This window comes from Halyomorpha halys, unplaced genomic scaffold, assembly GCF_000696795.3.
Source record: "Halyomorpha halys isolate HHAL.00 unplaced genomic scaffold, Hhal_1.1 Scaffold109.1, whole genome shotgun sequence".
Classification (NCBI taxonomy): Eukaryota; Metazoa; Arthropoda; class Insecta; order Hemiptera; family Pentatomidae; genus Halyomorpha; species Halyomorpha halys.
Window position 1 is genome coordinate 961,546 of NW_027107176.1, and position 21,687 is coordinate 983,232.

At 31.0% G+C, this 21,687-nt stretch overlaps 1 protein-coding gene and 1 long non-coding RNA gene across 4 annotated transcripts in view; one reads left to right on the forward strand and one right to left on the reverse strand.

Moving 5' to 3' along the window:
* LOC106677814 (ly6/PLAUR domain-containing protein 6B) overlaps positions 1-21,687 on the reverse strand; it is a gene marked incomplete in the record, with an annotated part of 623,095 nt that overhangs the window by 250,945 nt on the left and 350,463 nt on the right.
* The window catches only part of LOC106677815 (uncharacterized), a 21,308-nt gene continuing 20,456 nt past the window's right edge, over positions 20,836-21,687 (forward strand). For both annotated transcript variants that reach the window (XR_010842904.1, XR_001342653.2), the window contains exon 1: positions 20,836-20,949. This is a non-coding gene — a long non-coding RNA (uncharacterized lncRNA). The remainder of the gene's footprint in view (positions 20,950-21,687) is intronic.

The following is a 21,687-nucleotide window of genomic DNA, read 5'->3' on the forward strand; positions in this document are numbered from 1 at the left end:
TAGAGTAAATTTACTAAAATATGAGCCTTAACAGAGCTAGATAGTCTACACTACAATAGCTAATCTAATAGGAAATAATTTAAAGTAGAGTAAATGTACAAAAATATGATCCTTAACAGAGCTAGATAATCTAATAGAAAATAATTTAAAGTAGAGTAAATTTACTAAAATATGAGCCTTAACAGAGCTAGATAATCTAATAAAAAATAATTTAAAGTAGAGTAAATTTACTAAAATATGATCCTTAACAGAGCTAGATAAACTAATAGGAAATAATTTAAAGTAGCGTAAATTGACTAAAATATGAGCCTTAACAGAGCTAGATAATCTAATAGGAAATAATTTAAAGTAGAGTAAATTTACTAAAATATGAGCCTTATCAGAGCTAGATAGTCTACACTACCTTATATAATCTAATAAAAAATAATTTAAAATAGAGTAAATTTACTAAAATATGAGCCTTATCAGAGCTAGATAATCTACTATACACTACACTTCCCAGATACAGGTTTTTTAAACGTAACATTTCATTAAAAAGTTACTAAAAAATCAGTAGTCAGTGAATTTATTGTGAGAAATCTATATCTCAGGAATCAGTTAAATCAGTTAGTTTAATTTGTTAGAGACTCTCATGAACGTCTGTAATGCTGAAAATAAGTAAATCATCATTGTAACATATTCCTCGAGTGTCTTAAAAGCAATCGATAAGTTAGAAAGCCAGAATCCTGTAATAAAGGAAATCCAAAATTTAAAAAACTTGTTTTAGAATATAAAATCAATAATTTTCATGTGGGTCCCCTCGCATTTGGTATAACTGGCAATGAGAGAGCCGATGCAGGTGCCAACTCGTCATCGAGACACACCACAAGTAACTATTATATGGATGAACCCTAGAGAAGACGACACATCAGTTTCGCACAAGGAAACTTGGAACAAAAATTGGAACACGAGCGGTGATAAGCTTTTGGATGTTAAAAAAGACATCACTCAGTGAAAAACCTCCAGTAGAAAGTCAAGGCGAGAAGAGGTCAGTCTCAGCCGCCTCCACATTGGGCACTGCGAATTTTCACACGGCTACCTGTCACGTGATCTAGAACCACCAACGTGCGTAGACTGCCAAGTAAGAAGATCGGTGAAGCACGTGCTATTGGATTGTCCACTCTTCCACTACGCCCCGCTCTTCGCTACTCTGAGGAAACTACTCGTAATAGAAAGAAGCCTGGATAAGATTCTTCAAGACCAAGAAAATGAAGTAGAGAAACTGATGGTTTTATTTTAAAAATACAGGATACTATAACAGACTATAGTGAATGTCATTTGATCTACCAATGACCCTTACAGGTGGTTTCATATATTGAACAGATATGAATGAAAACCATAAATATGACGCGAATTCATATTGATAGTGTTCTGGCAATAAAGCAGAAGAATGCTAACCAATGGGCAATCTTAGGGCAGTAATCTTTGAATACAAAAACGTTTTTCTGTTATGAATGATTTGCATTTCAAGCCAATTAAAAAGAACCTATACCAATGAGTCAATCGCCACACCAAGGAGAAGTAAACTAGAATCACTATGACCTCTCCAGGTATACAGTGTTGTAAAATTGCATAATTTGAAATGGCATTTCGGTAGATAAAATATATATAATTAATAGTAGAAACATAACTGAATGAATATCATGAGAAACAAATGAAATTAATTTCTGTTGAAATCGAAACCAATCTGCATACAGCGTCGACGAGTTTTTCGATAATTGGTAATCTATTTAAAGGAACTGGATGCTCATTTTGTTTTAGGAACTTTGCGCAGAACTGAAAACCATCGCTCACAGCATCAACAAAAAAAATTAAGAGTCCACAGCACAAAGCCATTGCTATATATGACACAGAGTAACTTAACGCTTTAAGCATACTGTCCAATGAATTACCTCCCTGGTATAAAATGATACCAACTACAAGTAAAGCAAATATTTCCAACAAAATTTTCTTTTGAGCGGGTCTATTCTTAATATTATTTCCAATTTCATGAAAAATGGAATGTAAGCTCTCAAACGAATGGACAGTCCTTACGAATGTGCTCTGGTAGTGATAAAGACATAATGTAAAATAGGGAAAAATAATTAAGCGAAATAAAAAATTAAATCTGGCAATAAAAAAATAAAATGGTGCTAACTTGTATACTTTTATAACTATATTCTCTGTATCAATCAGAAGGGTGCTTGAAAACGTAATTAGTAGAAGGAGTAGAGGTGGAATGAATAAATAAATTTTAATAAATAAAGTATTTTATGGCCTTCATCTTTATAGGATTTGTGGGTTTTATATTATCAGCTAAAATAAAAACTTCTATAACTATGGAGATAAATGTTATAAACTCCTTTCAAGAACATTGAACATTCTGTGATTGGATTACCGACTTGTTTACGTATAATACGTTACGTTTCTTGAATATAGTTTTTCATTAATCAAATATTTTGTGATTTTATGTGGAATAAAGCCTGAAAAGAACTACTCCTAGGAAGATAAACGTCATAAAATACTTCATAGCACATTAAACTAGCATTAATTTGAGTGCTAATAGACATCTGTACGTCCCATGGTCCCTAAAGGATAGATTTCCCAAAATAAATTCACAAACTACTGATTTTTTGTTATTAAAAGTCGTTTTTTAAACAACTGTATGTCACAAAATATTGTTCGTAAACAGCTCTATTAGGGCTATATATTGCTATATTTTAGCAATATTACTCTACTTTAAATAATATTCTATTAGGTTTTCTAATATTGTAGGTAGTTTTAAAGAAATAGAGCCCCGATAGAAAAATTAATTGTTTTTAACGTTTTGAAACAGCCGACCTTTTTTATTCCCCCTTGATAGTCATAAATTTTGACTAGTTATTATACATAGTTTTTATTTATGTAATAAAAAATGTTGGGTGAAATAACTGATTTTGCCTGAGGAATGGCAATCTTTTTATTTCTGTTCACCTAAAAGGGGCCGACGACGGTAGGTAATAATTACCGAAGAACCTCACTCCTTCCTATGTGTTATAAAACATTTACAATAATCTTAACTAGTCAAATCAAGGAATACGCTGAAGAAATTATCGGACACTATCAATGGGGTTTTAGACGACATCGTTCAACTATTGATCGAATTTTTTCATTTCGGCAAATCTTGCAGAAAAAGTTGACAACGGGGTAGTTCATCAGCTCTATATATATTTCCATAAGGCTTACGATTCTATTGACCGCCAGAAGCTGTATAATATTCTGATTGAGCAGGGAATACCAAAGAAGTTAGTAAATCTCGTACGGATGTGCATGACCGAAACGTTTATTAAGGAACGGATCGGTAATCATTATTCTGAGAAATTCGAGGTCAGGTCGGGTTTAAAACAAGGTGATCCTGTATCACCTATCTTATTTAATCTAGCTCTAGAATACGTCATTAAAAGTATGATGAATACCGAAAAGGGTTTGACTTTGGGAGGTAAAATACCGCTGCTTGGGTATTCTGATGATTTGGTATTATTGGATGAGGACAAAGGAACTATAGAACTAAATAAAACTATGTTAATAAACCTGAGTATGGAACTAGGTCTTGAGTTAAATACAGACAAAGTACATGGTTAGCTGTAGAAACGCTAGAAACGCACCCAGTAAATGTAATTCAAGTTATATCATTGCGGGGTATAAGATGGGCGTGTAAGATTGTAGGACTTAGTAACGAGCGGATACCTAAAATTTTTATAATCACTGAACCGACGGGTAAACGTCCGAGGGGTAGACCTACACGTAGATGGGAGGATTGCGTTAAAACTGATTTAGTAGAATTTGGTTTGGAAGAATGTATGCAGAGTGATATCGGCATCGAACTTTCATGTTCGTTAGACCTTCATCATCATAACTGATTTTTTCCTTCCACTGAGCTCTTGTATTATAAGGGGAAATATACTGAGAGAAAAACTAATGAAAAAGATGTGTGAAATTCACAATTTTTTCTTATGAAGATTTTTCATATTTTAAAAAATGTTTATAAATAATGTATTAGGAATTCATATTTATGTTTTATATGATAATATTCTAAGCTACAAACTAATCAACTGTGACTAGAATCCCAGTTGACATTCAAACAACCGAAGTCGACCCAACTTGGATTGTGCTAACCCAGGATCGATTCCTGTTTAAATAGAACTGGACTCTGTTTAAACTCGGAACAGTTCCTCCTCTATTTAAGTTTTTTGTCTTTCAAAGTATCTTTCCTGTTCATTGTTTAAACTTTGGAACTAATTGTAACGAGAATTGACTTAAACAATAACCTATTTTGTTGAACTCTAACTGCATTGAATTAATCAATATTAATTAAAACATAAAATACTTTGTTATAGAATATATAACCCTTATTTCACCACTAGCATTGTCTATTATTGAATTAGCAGGCACATGGTTAGCGGAGGTCATGCGCGTGTTAGTTACAACTATGCTAATGCTACTATTAACACCTCTAAGTCATCTTTGTATTTTATTATTAATCTCTTTGTGAATTTACTAAATTACGTTTAAAACATATCTTGTTTTTATTTTTTGTATTTTAATGTTTATGTCTCTCGTATACTCTAATACGGGAGTGGATAGAATCGCTTCAACAGCTCAAGAAGGGCCTCGTTTACCTCTCTTGTATTTTTTTGCAAACCATTTCCTACAGAAATGATATTACCTATTCCGGTAAGGAAAGTGCTAATAAGGGGATTAGAATAATGAAGTTCCTAACCATTATCGTTTGATCATAGTGACAACTCTTATTTAATCGATCCTTAACTAATAACTTAAAGTGAAATTTACATCACCGCCCTTGAAGAATGGTGCCAAAACTGTAGGATTAAAATTAATTCCAATAAATCCAACCAAATCACATTTCCCCTTCGTCGTAAACCCATGACTTCTTGCCCTACAATATCCTTTAATAATACCCCTCATATTCCTGTCGAGCTTATCCGTTACTTAGGACTATATCTGGACAAACGACTGACATGGAATCCTCACAAAAGCTAAAAAGACAAGAAACTGCTCGTAGATTCCGACTATTACAACATTTACTTGACAAACGGTCTACATTGACAATCCATTACAAAAGACTGATCTACATGACTATAATAAGGCCTATCTGGACATACGGAGTTGTGCTTTGGGGCTCCACTAAACCATCAAATTCCACCCGAATCCAATCCTAACAGTCCAAAATCCTTTGTCACAAATCAAGCCATCCATCAGGACCACCTCAATGTTTTATATGTTGCCGATTTGGCCAGAGCCAGATACAAATTTACTTGTATATATTTATATACAGTTGTAAATAACTAATAAATAAATTATTTAAAAAGTAAAAAAATGTAATTTAATTTTTTTATCAACTGGAATGTACAAGTTGTACTATTTTTTCGTAAATATGAAAAATTTCTAATAAAGGTGCACAGTATGGCTGATAATTTGATTTCAATATTTAACTTTCACGATGTTGTTTTTTCGGTGGTCAGGAAAATATATCGTTTTTATTTATTTATTTAATTCATACCAGATCGGCCTGGTAGGCCTTACATGGTTGATATCACCGTTACATTATATATATATTTAACAGTTGATTGGGAGGAAAGTCTTGTACAAAAGACACCCCTAACTATATACAATGATATAACTAAAAAAAATAAATAAATTAGAATAATGCTTCCTAATAAAAGAGAAAAGTAAAATTAATAACAAAAAATAATGATATTTGTGATATTTGTAGACTTAAGAAAACAAACAATTGCCCTGTAATGGTAAAAAGAAACAAGTTAATTTGAAAAATGGACGAGAGAAGAGACAAAAAAAAGTAATAATAAGTAAAATAGAGGTAGTGTAAATAATGAATTAATAAATATAGAATTTTTAACAGACTGTCCTGCAGCAGCCTGGGTTCAGTCTTCGGATTGAGGTTGGGTTTCCCAGGTTGTAGGTCACTGCTCCTTTAACTGTCGGCAACTGGGAGTGGAACTTCATGAACCGTTTTTTGATGTAATCATCTATTGACTCCATTTGTAATTCCGGATGTAATTGGTTATTTCTTATGAACCATTATATGGAGCATTGGACAATTTCTTATGGATCATTAGGATCCTCATGATCACTGGGATTCTTAGGACTTTGTTTTGAAAAGATTGTAATTTTTTCCTTTTCGTAAAGGAGGAAAATGTATCATAAAATTAAAAATCATGACTTACTTTGTGCTTATCTATTAATAGCTCGCTGAGTACTGAAATATTGATATACGGCTTATTTATCTACGTAAAAAACAAAAAAATAATTGAATGCGTTAAAAATTGAATGATGATTTATCTCAACTTTATTTTTTATTTTATTATTATAACTATTTTGGTTTTGCCAAACATGAGGCGGATAATCGGTTTCTGACGTATCTTAGTTTTTACATGGTACCTTCCGTATGATTTGCAGATTTCTTAAAATGAAATTATAGATCTAAGCTAAACGTTTCATTAATCCAAGTCGTGAGATGTGTGCTTATTTTATATTCCCATCCATATTGATGGCAATGCCATTCCCAAAGTACGAGTGAACACATAACAGACTACAACCCGAGAACTATTGGTACGAAAAAATTGGATGTGGAGTGTAACTCACGTTAGATGGCAGTATTACAATACAAAACATAAATTAATTTATTCTACCTTTAAACGAGCTATTTTATCTTTTTTTTAAATAGAAAATAATATATTTGGGTTTAAATTAAATTTACCTCTCATACGATTCATAAATATTTTTTTATTTTAACATTTGATATAATTATATTTTTGTTTAAAAATAAAAACGACTTGAAATAAAACATGGAATTCCACTTTGTTACTATCCAAAGCTTGGCCCTTTATATGGATTCAAGAGAAGTTTTCTATAGCGAGAGACAATGCATAATTTGAACAAGCAAACTGAAGGCAAACAAAACAAACGAGTGCTCCGTGTTCTCTTCAAAGGGTCGTAATTAGTTGTTTGATTTAGTTTCTGTCACTCTTCGTCTAATGACTAAATCCTAAGATTTAATTGTTATATAAGATTCTCATTTAGGTTTCTTTGATTAACTTCTTCCTCTTTGAATGGATAAATGATTGAGATGAGTTAATTTATGAAAAAAAAAAATGAAACTATGCAAACAATTAAGATCTCATAGACAATGAAAAAATATCCACCTATCGTAGCCTATACGTAATTTTAACTACAACACATAAATAACTAATTTAAAAAAAAAAAAAGTTGTATGCTTTAAAATATCAATAAGTCAGTAATGATTTAAAATAACAATATTTTATTTTTATTAAAAGGAACAAAATGATAATCAAACTGTGATATGATATTGATCCCCTAGTACAAGATCCGGGAAGAAAAAAAGGCAGTTATCTCACCCCAATTTTTGATTACTTTAATGAAAACTATGCATAATTACTAGTCAAAATTTATGAGTCTGCCAAGATAGGGGGAATAAATAATGGCGGCTGTTTCAAAACCTTTAAAAAAAAACATTATTTTTTCATTCGGAGCTCTATATCTTAAATACTACCTACAACACTAGAAAACCTAAGAGAACATTATTTAAAGAAGAGTAAATTTTTTGAAATATTAGCCCTAAAAGAGCTATTTACGTCCAATAATTCTCGAGATATAGTTTTTTAAAAAGCAAAATTTCTTTAAAATCTTCTTATAAAAATATCTTAGGAACATACAGATGTCTATTAGCACTCAAATTAACGGTAGTTTAATGTAATATAAATAGATTTCTGACCATTACCTTCGTAAGAGTAATAGTTTGCATGATATTTGCTAAAATAAATTGATTTATATTTGTTGGGACAATAAGTTTGATTTATGAAAAACTTAATTTCAGAAAACATTGATCGCACAGATAATTGCCAGCACACAAATTAAAGCTAGTTAAATTTACTACAAAATACTTTATTATATTTATCTTTGTAGGAGTAGTAGCTTTTATGATATTTGACAAAATAAACTCACAAAATGTTAATTTATAGTTTTTCGTATTTGTTGGATTTTTGAAAAAATATATCTCTAGTAAGATAGAAGAAGTAGAAGAATTAAGCTAGTAAGACGCATATATGTTTGCCAGCATTCAAAATAAAGGAAATTTAACTTACTATAAAGTAGTTGATGACACTTATCTTCGTAGGCGTAGTAGTTTTTATGATATTCACATATGAATATAAATTTTGCAAATGAAAATTTGTCAGAACAACTATAAATCAATTTATTTTACCTAATTTCACATTTTTTTTTCATATTTTATTCATAGCAAACACCCGCCATTTTTCATTCCCCCTACCTATACTTGACAGACTCAAATCCCTCTCCATGTTACCGACTGGTAAAAGAACAGTTATTTACAGCTTGGGAAACCCAACCTCATCTCGAAGAATGAATTCCAGGTCATTGATTACTCCTATTTTATATTTTTTTTTCCCCTTCGTCCTTTTATCAAATTAATCTTGTTTGCCATTAGGAGTCATTTATTTATTCTATTAAATTTTTAACCATCATTTTTTCTTTTTATCAACTTTTCTTTTCTCTCTTCTTAAAAATTATTATTTTTATCTTTTTATTTCATTTTGTATTTATATATATTTTGTGCATATTTCATAGTTATAATTTACAACTTTACAATCGTTCAATATTTATAGCGTTGTAAATAGTTAGTTGTGTACTTTGTACGAGACTATACCTCTCCACCCATAATCAATTGTTAAAACCTGTTATATTGGACATGTAAGGTTATACTAATACCTATAATAATTCTTGAAAATTAAAAATGCAGTTGTGTACTCCCCTAATAGTTTTCTGTTGCCGACCATGTACATAGACATGTATATGCCACTATGGAACAAAGATCAGTGTAGAACACATTTATACGAGAATGAAAAATTAGGATTAAAACAAAATAAAAAATGTCCCACAATCGACAACCAATATTCAGATATTTTAGAAGTCAATAATAACTATTTCAATATTAATTTTCAAAATAGTTTGTTAAAACTTTAATTGAGGTGGGTCTGTGTATTGTTTATTCCCTGAGCAATTATTCCCCTTTCACAATTGTGAGGCTGGAAGGACCATTTGTTCTGGAGAAAAATGCCATTAGGGTTCTTAACCACTAAGGGGAGGACTTTACTATTATTTAACCAAATGGAATCTTCCCTAGGTTATATATCAGCGGGCTGAGCTGCCACCGCACGCCCCACTGGTCACTCTTAGTCCAGGTCTAGAGTTGCAAAATGGCGGCTGTTTCAAAAGCTTAAAAAACACTAATTTTTCATTCGGAGCTCTATATCTCAAAAAGTAGGAACAACACAAGAAAACCTAAGAGAATGTCATTTAAAGAAGAGCAAATTTGCTAAAATATGAGCTCTAATAGAGTTATTTACGTTAAATAGTTTTCGAAATACAGCTTTTTAAAAGGCAACATTTCATAAAAATGTTGTATAGGACGTACCGAAAGATCAGTAGTTAGTGAACTTAATTTGAAAATCCATATCTCAAAAATCATTTGATGACCTTACAGGGCCCTGTTTCATAATAAAGTACAAACTAATACTATTAGTCTTGTAGATTTATCTTAATTCAATTACACAAACTTGCAAAATAGTAACTTGTACTTTAGTATTTTTTAATTCCTGTAATATCACTAATAGTCATCCCTATCATGAAAAAAATAAGTATTAGTATTATTACCACACTAGTTTCTACACTTGTACTATGAACTAATACTATTAGCTTTCATTATGAAACAGGGCCCAGATGTCTATTAGCACTCAAATTAAAGCTAGTTTAATGAGCTATAAAGTATTTTATGATTTTTATCTTCGTAGGAGTAATAGTTTACTTGAAATTTGCTAAAATAAATTGATTTATACTTGTTAGGATAAATTTTCATTTGACAAATTTATATTCATATGTGAATATTATAAAAACTAGTACCCCTACGAAGATAAGTATCATAACCTACTTTATAGCAAGTTAGGTTTCCCTTATTTTGAGTGCTAGCAGACATATGTGCGTCTTATGGATCTAGAGATATATTTTTTCTAAAATCCAACATTTTATACGAGCAGCTATAAATTAACATTTTGTGAGTTTATTTTGTCAAATATCATAAAAACTACTACTCCTACAAAGATAAACATAATAAACCATTTTGTAGTAAATTTAACTAGCTTTAATTTGAGCGCTGGCAAACATCTGTATGTCTAATGGTTTCTGAAATGGAGTTTTTCATAAATCAAACTTATTGTCCCAACAACTATAAATCAATTTATTTTAGCAAATATCATGAAAACTACTATTCCTACGAAGGTAAAGATCATAAATTTATTTATAACCCATTAAACTAGCTTTAATTTGATTGCTAATAGACATCTGTACGTCACATAGTTCCTGAGATATAGATTTCTCAGTAATATGATCATTCTATTACTAAAATAATGTGATTATTTTAGTTATGAACGTACCCAATAAAAATTATATGATACACTTATCCGACGGGTAAACCTTTATGATATTGGCCGAAACGTAGTAGGATTTCTTTAAGACTTATCTCGTGAATTTTAGGATATACGTGCGTCATTGGACAGACGTGTGCAGATAGTGATAGTACAAGAGCCGGGTAGAAAAAAAGGCAGTTATCTCACCCCAATTTTTGATTAATTTAATGAAAACTATGTATAATTTCTAAGGCTATAATGTTAAACAAAGTAACTAGATTTGTCATTTCTTAAAAGAATGATAATGTTTCTGTATTTGGAGAAAATAAAAATGATCAGCAGAACTGGTTGATTGAGTGAATATCAAGCTTTTTTTTGGGTTCGATCGCCACTGAAATAATCATATTATTTAGTAATAATTTAGTAATAGAATAATCATATTGCTTTTCTATTTTTAATGATCTATTATAAAAAAAAATCGCCATTTTTAAGTAATATTTGTACAATGCAGCTTTTCATAATTTTATCTCCATATAAATTGAATACTATAACGGAAACAAAGTAACTAGAATCTTTTCCATGAACGAATAATAATGTTTCTGTATCAAGTGAAAATAAAAATACCTAGTGGTTGAAACGCTATAGAAGTGTGGATTGCATATGTTAATGTATACATGTATAATGCATTTATATATGCTTCTTCAAAGCGGTTTTTTATTTATTTTTTTATAAATAGGTACCATACCTTCTCCATATTCAGGAGTTAGAAAGTGGGGTAACGTCCAAAGAACTACAGTTTTACATTAAAGCAAGCGAAAAATCGTTTATTTATTTTATCCAGCTTCGTCAGTTTTATTTATCAGAAAGAAATGTGTTATTATTTTAAATTCGTTTTAATGACGTTAATTTTTATTTGATATATACTCTTTTAAATTAGAAACCTTCTGAGTTGTTTAAAATCTCAATAAACAATTAATTTTATTTTCAATATGCAGATATGATTCACTTATATTATTATTTAGTTTTATATTTATAATATATTATAAGCAGTGGTAAGGCCTAGCACGATTTCTGGCATGTAATCTCGTTGCGAGATGATTTCGCACACTTTTTCTTTTTGTTATAATTAAAACATTTGTTTTAATCATAGTTCGATTCTATTAATTATATTCACTTGTAAATAAAACTTACTTAAAAAACTAATTAATAACTCTTTTAAAATTTTTTTTGAGGTTAATCACTTCCATTTTTGAATGAACTATTTATTATTTATTCAAAAATGGAAGTAATTAACCTCAAAACAATTTTAAAAGAATTGACTCACCAGACTTCCTAGAAAGATAATCCAGAGATAAATATAATTGTGTGAACTATAATGAATAGAAATGGACATTGTGTTATGATAGTTATTGTTTTGTTTAAGGTGCATGAATATGGGACAGTGGTCCCGAAACGTTGTACAATATCATGAATAAATAATAAATAATTCATTCAAAAATGGAAGTGATTGACCTCAAAAAAATTTTAAAAGAATTGACTCACCAGACTTCCTAGAGAGATAATCCAGAAATAAAGCTAATTAATAACTATATTAACGAAAGAAAAGTGATATTTTTTTAAAAGAAATTTTGAGTTTAGAATTAAAAAAAAAAGGAAAAAGATAATGATTTAAAATAAAATAATGCCTAGGCCATGTTTATAATCTACACGTCTAACTATAAGTTGTCGGCCACAATACAATGAGTGAAACCTATGGGTTTGGGAGTATTCCGGGGTCCACCCAACCTCATAAATAGGGTCCCTTAATTGGAGAAAAATCTGGCGGTCAAAAGTAATTCTAAGCAAATTGCCCCCTTGCACAACCGTTGGTCTAGTAACAGTACTTACAAAGTACTGCATCCCTGACCTTTCATGGATTGTAGTGGTAGAGATTTCTTAAATGTAGTTTTATATTAAAATTTTTAGCTTAATGTGATTTATAAGGATTTCTTCCTTAATCTTTTAAATTAAAAATGGAGAGGTATAGCCTTGAGACTTTTACTCATATTGGGTAATATACATCTATATTTTCCTTGTATTTTATTTGTCTTGTTTATATTTTTGTCTACCTTCCGCTAACCCTTTGATGATGTTATTGTCGCCTGTTTATGTTACTCCCTCTTTTACCTGCCCACTTATATTCAATTCAGTTTTGCTCTGGGCTCCTCACAATGGTAAGACTCAGCATTTCTCTCACCAGTTAGCTCCAAACGTGACATCTTATTTTTCGCATTTGAGTATTTCGCTCACCTGGACACCTCCTGCGTTTCTTATTTTATATCATAAGCCGAGGCAAGAAGTTCTTAGATTTTTTACTAAATTTCATTAAAAGTAATCGTACAATTTTTTTCTCATCATTATATTCAATTATATATTAAAAAAATCGTGAAAATTGACGATTATCTCTACTATGAAATAAATTCTCACGGGACTCCTCTTTGGGGACAAAAATACTCCTGTTGGGTTAATATTGAACAAAAGAAAATGAATCCGGCTAAAAACAACCACACTTAAGTTATTCATAGTAAACTAAACCTATATAAGTTGTAGATGATGTTTCCTTATGCATAACACATTTCCCCTCGTAAGAAAAGCCCATAACCATTACTACTAAACATTAGGTGGTAATACAAACCCCTGCGTTAGCACTTAACTAAATAATCCTCCCATAACACATTATAATAACAACGATTAGGTTTTCAGCCGCTTTTGTCATGCAAAACCACTTGAGCTTGTTATAACAAAGCCTTAGTAACTGGAAATATAATTACTCTGGCCAATCCACGCATTCCCTATGTTTGTTATGTTTATGGGAATCGAAAGCATCGCATATCTTTGTAGTCCAAGAGCCCATTAGGAAAAAAGTCGGTTATTTCATCCCCAATATTGATTTTTTCGATGAAAACTATATATTATTACTTGTCAAAATTGATGAGTTTCCCAAGTACAGGTAAAGGAAATAAAAAATGACGGCTGTTTTAAAACTTTTTTTTATAATTTATTTATTGCTATTTATAATTGTATAAAAATATATTCAACAAATAAATTTGCTGTACGTGACATAGTGACATGATGCAAACGTGGATAATCTACCCATTGACAGAACTCCAATAACATTTCTAGAGGAGTAGCTCTCGATGCCATCTTCTTTTCAGACGCCTACGAGGATTACTAGGTAATGGAAGAGAAGCCAGGTTAGATACAGGTGGATTTGGGCTGTTGGGAAGTTTATCATGGAAGGATTGGTATATCTGGTTCTAGCCACCCACTTTTCTGATGGCACTATGTGCCAAGTGTCATCAACTACATTATATTGCTGTAATCTAGCTAGGTAGCTAATCTAGGTAATTTGAGTGGATGCAGACATCTGTACGTTTATTTTTTTCTGAGATATAGTTTTTCATAAATCCAAACAAAAATCAAAATTTTTTAAATGTATTTTATTATCTATCCTAAAAACGAATACTCCCACGAAGACAAAAGTGATGCAATACTCTATAGTACATTCCACTTGCTTTAATTTGAGTTCTTTAAAACATGTATGGTTCCTGAAATGTTTTTTTTTTAAGTCAAAATTTTGTCCGATTAACTAGAAATCATCATTTTGTAAATTTATTTTATCATGAAGTATCATGAAAACTACCATTCCTAAGAGGATATCATAAACTAATTTATGGTACATTGAACGAGCTTTAATCTGAATGCCAATAGAGAGATGTACGTGGAATGGTTCCTGAGATATATATTTCCTAAAATTAGTTCAGTAATTACTGATTTTTCAGTGTATTTTTTTAAAAAATTTTATCTCGGAAACTATTGAACGTAAATAGAGCCCTATTACGGGTTATATTTTTTCAAATTTACTCTACCTTCAATCTAATAAGTTTTGAAAATAGTTTTAAAGATATGGAGCTCGGAAAAGAATTTTTTTTTTTTTAACGTTTTGAAACATTCTCTGCTTTTTATTGCCGCTAACTATACTCGGCAGTTTACTAACTATACATTTTTTCATTAAAGTAATAGAAAATTGCGATGAAATAACTGACTTTTTCTGCACCATACTATTACATCCTTAGTTTTTTTTCCCCCGAAAACAGTTCAACTAACCCAGTTTATGTTATTTTTGTTTTGTTTTTTAATTGTAAGATTATCATTGCCTGTACGGATTTATTAATTGAAGAAAATATATTCGGGTGGTGGTAGAAAATAAAAATACATAGTTAAAAAACATTTCATCCCTCTTTGTATAGCTTCATCAGAGTACACGCCTTTAGCATTCACTTATTTTTATCTTTTATTTTTAGGTACATGTAATTTTTATGTGAATGTAAATAATTTTTTTTTTAATTAATGAAATAATTATATTCGTAACACAATCCATTCTTTTTTTTTAATATCTTATAGTCTACTATTATACATAACAATTCATTGAAAAGATCTCCAAGTGATATTTAGGTATTTAAATGACCTTATTTTGATGTTGCACGTGTACTTTTTTGTCAGAAGGGGCTGTAATTTTTCTGGAATTGTCATTATGGTTTTAGATCTTATAAAATTATAGTTTGAGTTATTATCGTTTTCGTTTAACTATTCTATATTTCCTAAAGAACTTTGGTTAGTTATATCCAAGTTGCTAAGTTCCGATACAGTGTTTGAGGGATACAGATTTTTGTTATCAAAGTTATCATGTTGGTTGAAGACTATTGCTGTTTTTGCATCCACTTATCCATACTGGACAGTTAGACTATACGTGATCGTAAATATTAATGATTTTTAGAAAGTGAAAAAGTTTTGTTATTGTTGTGGGATCTTCTCTCAACATCTTCTGTGAAATCTGAAGAGAACCGGTGTGGTTCCTGAGCAATACATTCAGTGATAATGTGCCTAACGGTGAGATCGTTTCCACAGTAGCGACTCATCGGTGCATTTTCTTATTTCATGAGATGACAGTGGGTGAGTCGAGTATGGCCTCTCCGAAGACAGGTTAATACTACATCTTCTCTCTGTAGCATGTTCAAGTTTCTGATTGGACGTTTCACTATGTGTTAGACCATTCTTAACTTGTTGTCTCTCATAATGAACCATTCATCTTGCCACTCTCGCCATCCAATTTTTTTGCATATTGATGAGTCTTTATACCTAATTGCAACTTTGTAAAATGTAAATTGTAATTGTAAATATGTATTTTTAAGTTGAATTATGATGTCACATTGGATTTACTAGATGTATTTTTATGTAAATACAGTTGTAATATCAAGAACTAAATAAATAAAAAGCTTTAAAGTAGATATAATTATTGTTATTTGATTATTTTAGGAGATGAATAAGAATGTATATATTATTTCTAACATTAGTATATTATGTAAATATACGAACAAAATCCACTAACTGATATTAACGGAGACTTGAAGTAGCACATTTCACATCAGTAGTATATAAAAGCCCAGTCAGAGTTAGTACACCACTCGTTAACATGTAAGTACATACTAAAGGAAAGACAGTTAGTATTAAAACTAGTTTGCAGGCCAGTTTACGAGTGTAATACTACCACTGTATGGTCAGTCTGTATTAGAATGTTGTAGCTCTTGCCATTTAAAGTCTTATAATGTGTGATTATTTAGTTTAAACTCTGTAATGGAACAGTCATTTCTATCAATGCTACTAATACAATGTGTTTATTACATCCTAGTATTAAAATACAGTAAAAATGTTTAAAAACAACTTTAATTCGCTTTAAATTTCTAATTTACCGATGGTCATATATCAAAACTTGAAAATTTGCAACATAGGACTTTGAAGACGATTGCACACCGCACTAATAAAGTAGAAAATCTCAACAAATTTGCTACTTTTCAAAATTATACTAAAATTTATCAATATGAATTTATTTAGAAAAAAGGATATTATAAAATTGTTAGAAAAAAATTAAATTTATCAAACCACCTGCTATATAAAAACATATGTTGTTATATAGCATCAAATGCTATATAACAACATATTTGAGAAACTTACTTCTATATCTGTAACCCCAGTGAATATGTGGTTAAGTCAAAATTCCTTACTTTTCAGGGGACAACATTTAAAGTTTGAACATTTATGTAAAATCGGGTGTTTGTGGTAAATCATCGAAATTTCGTCAATACTACCAAAACGTTAATAACTTGTTACTTGTTTTACACCAATTTGATATGTCTTATCACTAATTCGATAATAGAGTTAACTAATTGTTCACCGACCGTTGAGAACAGACTTGACCAATAACTCTGTTTTAAAACGTTGACTGACTTAGACACTTATGCACAATGAAGATGTTGCCTCTGTGATTCTCTTAGACAACGCAACTCATCTTGACAAAAATTCGACTTAACCACATATTCACTGGGGTGACAGATATAGTACCATATATAATGTAGTGTATATGCGCTGCAGTAAATACACTTAATACTATGTGCACTACATCATGTCAATCTTTTTTGTGCATTTTCATATACTCTTAGTATCAGACTGTAGTACAATAATAGTGGTCTAGTTGCGGTAAAAATGTTTTTATTCTAGTTAAGTCAATATATTATTTTTTTATACCTTTTATTATTATTATTACATTTTATTATATTTCTGCCATTGTTTGGCTATACAAATAAATAGCTGAGCCCTGCAAGACAGAACAAAAACCTGTCAAAAAGGAAAGATTTGGTGTCAAGATGGTAGGTGGGCGAAGAAGGAAACCCCTGACGCCAGACCTTATTAAATGCCTGATCGACATCTAGAAATACCTCAGAAATATAGAAATATCTCTACGTTTCTTGTTCTAGCCCATTATCTTTTCTATCCGCCACTTTATATAATTGTTGTATCGTTCAAATTGAAGTTTAAATTCCGAACGTTATAAGTAAATAAAACAGAGATGTAACAGAATTTCGATGAATTGAAAAGCGCTTTAATTCCTTTTATGTAAATATTGAACTGTGATCACCTGAATTATCCATTGTCAAATTTATTTGATGCAATATTATTAAAGTTCATAACTCACTTATTAGCCGCACAGCAACACTTTATTGGCATACAAATGAAAATTTTATAGTAATAGAAAAAGTGGCGTAAGTCAAATTTACATCACTTTTCATTTCAAGGCACTTTTGGTAGGGATGACAAATATTAGAACAATACGCTGTTTTCTAACCAAAAAAACTGGTGTCATAACAAGAAGAAACTACAATGGTTTCAGTGCATATCAGATCAATCCTACATCTTATTATGTAAGAGAAGTTTGAAGAAGACGTATCTTTCTTATCTTTGAGTATTGTTCCTAGCAAAAAGAAAGAACATCACTAAAATATATTGTTCATGGTTATGTTTAAATGCTAGAGTAATGAAACACCATGGTCACTATCTGATTCTCTCACTCCATAGACTGCTCATAATACTGATACAGACCCTTGATAACTGACTGATAGTGAAGTTGATAAGTGAAAAAAAAATGGTAAATGACTTGTGTTTTTATGTAAAATCATAATATTGTAAATTATTCTAAAAAAATAAAATGTAACTATATGGTACTCAATTTACCAAATCTAATAAATTTTTTGAAGGAAAAGTGGTGTATCTCAGAGATATACCACATTATTTACCAAAATTTTGAATATTTATAGTGTTGATCATTGATTATTTATAATAATAGTCTTTTTTTATTCTGGGATTGATCCATCATGTATTCTAGACGTTTCAATTCTGTCAACCAGTTCTGACTGCTACATTTTTTTTAAACAGTAATATAATATACTTAATTAAAGAAAATATGTTCTAAATGTTTTATTATAAATTTCTTCATCTCAATAAAGATTATAAATTTCAATTCTTCGTGTTGGAATATGTTTTTTTTGTGTTATAAAAAGTAATTTTACATTAAGAAATAATACGAACATATTAAGTCTTTTTATGGATATAATAAATCAATTCATATATAAAATCCTTTACAAATATTTTTTATTACTATTAAATTATGAGGCATGTTTTAGATATATTTTATATACTAAGTATTTAGAAATCAATTTGTATTTTTTTTTTTTGTTGACCACAATGTTCAAACACCAACAGGGCCGAGTTTCAATTTAACAAATATACATTCCTGAGGTAAAAGAGGAAATATTTTTTCAGATTTTTTTATTCATTCATAAACACCATTTCATTCATTTTCATCAGCACATTTCATACAGCCGTGCATCATTAGTGTAATTATGTACATTACATCTTAAATATATTGATAAATAAAAAAAATAAATAAGTCTACACCGCCAGAAACCATGAAGGGTTGTATAAGGAGGCGATTCGGTCCCCACAGGGTTGACTAACGACTACAGTAATAAAATAAATAATTATTTGCGACACAGTCGGATCCGGACCCTGGGTCCTTGGATTGTGCCACGCCGTTTCCCTTATGTATATTAATATAAACTTAATTTTCATGAACAAATATTAGTGATATTACTTATATCAATTATTGGTATAAGTATATCGGTATAAGTATATTGGTATAATATATAGTTAAGGTATAAGTATTATTATAATAGATCCCACCAGAAAATTTATTCACCATATGCTGCGCTCAGACTAACATTGGGACGCAATGAAGAAATTCGCCACATTTGTCTAGAGGTTGAGAGTGTATTATATATTTATTTATCACCCTACCCTGCCTATTAGACAATACAGTGGGTACAACTCATTGCTGCATATGACAAACATTTCATAGCTGTGCACACAGCTTGCTCTTGCTACAAAATAAATCTTGCTCTTCTACTGAGGCCTTGCTGGTATAGCCAGGGAGAAGGGAGTAGAGCCCACAGCTTCCTTCCACTCGTACACGAAGCTCTTGCAGTGCGGGTAGTTTTCTTTCTTCGTCAGCTCAGGAAGATCGCTCTCAGTCAGAACATAGAGTCCTGTTTCCCTCATCATCTTGGCTCTCAGTGCTTCATAGGCGGTACAGGCAAGTACGACATGCTCGGGGGTCTCAGGAACCTGACAAATTGGGCATAGATGATCGATGTCTATTCCATGTGCGGCGAGCTTAGCACGGAAACCTCCATGACCCGTAAGACGCATTAGTTGGGGAGGACCCATGTTGATTCTGGGGTTGAGAGTGGAAGAGAGAGCTAGATGGGGTTACTAGCTTGGAAAATATGACAATCATGCGAAGAGAACCATGAGGTGGCACTCAGCCATTTCTCCTATGAAGTAATGCCTAACGGCGGTCCTGTGAAGGGCAATGAGCAGGTGTAAAGAGATGGTGTTAGTGGGTAAAATTCCACGTAGATTTCCACCGACTCGCGAAAAAAAAAAGACTCATAGATCACGTGAGTTAACGAACGCTATATTATTTAACAGCTATTATTATAAATAGACTATCATTATAAACTATAGACATCTGGCACATTTCGACAGACAATGACCATAGAGGAAGTGACCTTTCCTTATTGTTCTGTATCAGTGTAAAAGAAAAAAAGCAAGGGTTGACACAGGCAGCAGGTACAAGCTGCCATCTCACAATGGACTTGCATCAGTCTAACTATTTTATGGTTAACACATGTAAGTCAGTTCTCACGAGTCCTTGGGTCATTCCAATTTCTTGGAAGGCGGGCCACCCTGTTCAATTCACGCCTTCCTCCCCCCCTTCCAGATATTTCCTAAATTATCTGATTGGTCCAAACCCCTTCTCCTGTTTCACTATTCCTTCTACCCCCCCCCTTCTCAAGTGTTCATATATATTTCCTAGACTAGATAGCTAAGTAACAGTAAGATGTAGTTCTTGTAAATATGTTAGAATAAAGTCATTTTAGTTTTCACTGATTTTTTTATGTTATGTAATTCGTGTAGTATTTCCGTCGAAATCTTGCACGATCGTAATACCTCCCATATATATATACATATACAGGGTAAATGAAATTATATAAACATATTGTTTTCTTTAAAGTACCCTTTGATTCATTTCTATATAATGTTTATTGAAACTAAATAATAAATTTGATCTTTTATTTACGCAAGAACAAGGACTGGTAAATAAATTGTTCTAGGATATTTCTGAGGGATTTTCTAATACTTGCGCTACAATTATTGCAACCTGAATAACAATTCATTGAGACAACTAAAATAAGAATAGACCATAAAGTCCTTACTTTTATTGCTCTAATAAATTGAGCATTAAATAAAGAAACAAGAATTATTTTACGGCAATGGTTAATAGTTTACAGTCGTTAATTTTATTGTCTTAAATAGCTTTTGTCTCTCATTTTCTACCAAACCAGTCTTAGTCTTAGCTTATTTGCCATCATGTTGAAATTTAAGATGTTTGAAGTTTTGCTGATTTTGCTTATTGTGGGTGAGTTGAATTTTTTTTTTTAATTTATTTATTTAATGTGATTTACAACTGTACAATAATAAATACATTATGTTAATATGTTTTATGTATCATATACACTTGAAAATCTTGGGAAGAAACCACCCATTGGTGGTGCTTCAAGCATTAATTTAAACTAGAAGTTCCTGTGGCCATCTTCTTTTCAGACGCCTCGGAGGATTATCGGGGATTGTTAAGGATGAGAGATTAAGAATTAATAGATTAGGATGGATAAGAGTTGGATGTAAATGTAATTCTACGTATTACACTGCTAACTTATGTGTGTTACTTACTATAATGCATTTTTGCATGTTTCGAAAATTTATCAATCCTCTATTAGTTTAGAGAAATACTTGATAAGTATTGTCGTGTAATTGATGAAAATTGGTATTAGTAATCGATTACATTACATAACAATAAAAAATTTTATATATCAAGAAGCAATAAAGATTTTTAAGAAGTGATTAGTACCTCAGGGTAGTATCCTTGGTCCTATCCTTTATACAGTTTTTACAGCTGACATTCCAACCCATCCTAATACAATCCTCACCACGTATGCCGATGACACATGTCTATTGTCAGTGAACAATGATGAACATTTGTAGAATGGTGCCAAAACTGGAGGATTAAAATAAATTCCAATAAATTCCACTAAATCACATTTACCCTTCGATGTAAACCCATGACCTCTTCCCCTACAATATCCTTTAATAATACCCC